The following is a 3,570-nucleotide window of genomic DNA, read 5'->3' as shown; positions in this document are numbered from 1 at the left end:
ACTAGTTTAAAACTTCTTTACATCCAACTGTTAGGTATCATGTTTTTAGCTATATGATTTATAAATATGGGTGTTTTATATATTGTTTTTTTTTTCTATAATTTTGACTTTTGCTTTTTGATTGTCAAAAAAAAAAAAAAGTAAATAACTATTAAGTCAAAATAAAATTATTACATTTGGTTTTACACCGTTTTTCTCTAGTAAACAACCAACAATCAACAACTAGGGCTCGTAAGATTATTGGGAAATTATCAATGGTACCCCTGTGTTTTTGCACTTTGTTTTTGGTACCTCTGTCCTTTTTCGATTATTAATTTTACCCCTAGCATTTCATGCTAATTACAACCGTAACATTATTCAAGTTTTTGCCGTTAAATCCTTTTTAAAAACAAACCATGGTCAGTTTGTTATTTATTTACCGTTAAACTGACTATGGTTTTTTTTAAAGGATTTAACGGCAAGATAACGGCAAAAACTTGAATAATGTCACGGTTATAATTAGTATGAAATATTAAGGTACTATTGATAATCGAAAAAACACAAAGGTGTCAAAAATAAGTGTAAAAACACAGAAATACTATTGATAATTTCCCTTTATTATTTGTTATACTATACTAATTGATCATTGAATGGTTAATTTAACTTTTCAACCGTTGCTTTCAAAGTTAACGACTGTTGGCCTTTTCAAACTTGAAGCTGTGATTTCCATATATATGTTGTATCAAACATTGGATGACTGCTGAGGCAATACATTTTAATAACTTTTGAGATTCATGTAATCTTTCTAATATTGGCTACACATTAGAATCGTACTTTTATATATATTGGATTCACATTCTCCCACGATAAGTGTAAGAATTTGACTTTCTAATTAAAAAAATACTAAATATATTGATTTTGATGATAATGGTGATTAATTAGGTAGATTTAATATGAGATCATCATATTCATATATATGATTGGTTGAAGAAGACCTGTTAAGTTGATGAAAACACGTCCTTTTACATTATTTTTAGGAGTTGACGAGTTATTTGCCTTTTTCCTTGGGATTTGCTAAACACAATGCTTAATTTATTAGGATCTTGTGAATATTTGGGAGCTAATTTGAAATCGTGACCAAAGTTTCAAGATGTATCTTATAGAAAGCTCTTCTAATCTGATTTCTTTTTGTATGCAGCAACTCTCTGAGGTACCGTCCTTATAAGACAAGATTCTCTCAGATCCACTTTAATATTTGAATAAAAAGAGAAAAAACCTAAGAACTCACACATGCGTTTGCATATTTTTAAAGTTGGTATTATAACTTATTGAAGTTGGTATTTTAACCTATTGAAGTTGGTATTTTAACTTATCGAAGTTGGTATTTGAAGTTGACGTTATAACCTATTAAATTATTGTTTTAACCTTAAGTTGTTAACCTATTGAAGTTGGTATTATAACCTATTACAATTGGTATTTTAACCTATTAAAGTTGGTGTTTTAACCTGTTGTAGTTGGTTAAAATTAACGCCAACTTTAAAAATCAACTTCAACAGGTTAACATACCAACTTCAACAAGTTTAAACACCAACTTTATTAGGTTAAAGTGCCAACTTTAATAGATTATAATACCAACTTCAATAGGTTAACAACTTAAGGTTAAAACAATTTAATTGGCTAAAATGCCAACTCTAAATACCAACTTTAATAGGTTATAATACCAACTCTAATAACTCATAATACCAATTTCAATAAGAATAACACCAAATCTAAATAGGTTATAATACCAATTCTAAAACCAACTTTAATTGGTTATAACCCCAACTTCAAATACCAACTTTAATAGGTTATAATATCAACTTTAGTAGTTTATAATACAACCAATAAGTTATAACACCAACTCTAAATAAAATTAGGTTATACAACACGTGTTTTTTTGATAATTTTTTTAGTAATCATGAGTAGTCCATTTGAGACACGTCTTTTATAAATAAAGAGGGTTGTGTTTCATATGATCTTTTTTATAAATTAAATACTTTGACTTCGCAAATTTTGCGATCTGAATCGAAATTAAATAGTTTTGACACCTACCACGAAATTTACACACCCTAAAATTAAAGGAGAATTGGGTCTAAATGGACTGTAATATGAATTCCACCATTTCTAATTTTGTCAACTATTCATTTTCTTGTCATCTTTTTTCAGTCGATTCACTGTATTTATAGTCATTTTTTATTTCAGTCAATGTTTTTTTTGAAGCCTTAAAATTGATATGTTAATCATTTTCTATAAAAAAATATTATTATTAGGAGTATTTAGTTAAGTTGGATAATTATTATTTAGTGTGTAATTTAGAATTATTATTCAGTAATTAACATATTAAACTAAGTGAACAGGCAGTTCTGCGGGTAAGTTTTTGGTGTCGCTATCCACTCATTTATCTTGGTGGGAGGGTATTACCCATCTAAATTTTATCTTTTCTGAAAATTGTTCTTCAAGCTTGCCCGTTTTCTGAGCCGGGTGAATCGAGTCTGTCGAGTAGCCCCCTACGAACAGCTCTAATATATATATATATATATATATATATATATATATATATATATATATATATATATATATATATATATATATATATATATATATATATATATATATATATATATATATATATATCGTTGTCCTCCTCCCCCGGACCCTGAGTTGTGCGGGATACAAGATTAATGAGCCATACTCTCTCACTTTATATAAAATAAACATAATATTATTTTCAATATTATGTAGCTTAGAATAAATCCTTATTTTTTGTAGCTTAAATTTATATATATCAATTATTGTATGATATTAAAAAATTAAATTAACTTTAAATGTACCATAAATATAGAATGATTGTAACCTAAAACTTAAATAAAACCATAAATATAGAATGATTGTAACATAAAACTTAAATAAAATAACTAATATTTTTCGAGATTACTTAGATTTGACTTGAGATAATAATTTCCAAATATATGTATCTTAGAATTATTTTTGATTTTATGCAGTTTAAAATAAAATAAAAAAAATATATATTGAGATTACTTTGATTTGACTTGAGATAATTATTTTATGTAGCTTAGAATCATTCCAATTTTATTAGCTTAAAATAAACAAGGTTGTAGCATAAAATTTAGTATATATCTAATTTTATATCTAATATTAAAACAGATATCATTTAATGACAAATGTCAAGCTCTCAGAAGTTTATTTCCTGCTCAAATACTACTCTCAAGTGCATCTTTTTTAAAAACAATTCTTTCTTAATTAATTACTACTCTAACGTCTATTTTTTGGAAACAAATTTGACAAAAAAAAGTGAAATTCGCAAAGATATCATAATTAGTCCTATTATTATTGCTATTCTATTGTCATTAATAACCGCTTTTAAGTAATGCTTGAAAAAATAATTATGTGTTATACAATCCATTTATTCTTAATTATAATCAACTATTGTATATTTTTGTACCAATTATCCTAATTTACATATCGTACAATACAATATCATCAAATCACTGACTTATTCTTTCTATTAATCTAAGTCTCACATGTTTGCAG

This window comes from Amaranthus tricolor, chromosome 13 (assembly GCF_026212465.1).
Source record: "Amaranthus tricolor cultivar Red isolate AtriRed21 chromosome 13, ASM2621246v1, whole genome shotgun sequence".
NCBI lineage: Eukaryota > Viridiplantae > Streptophyta > Magnoliopsida > Caryophyllales > Amaranthaceae > Amaranthus > Amaranthus tricolor.
The sequence above is the reverse complement of the archived record's forward strand: the minus strand, read 5'-3'. Positions refer to the sequence as shown.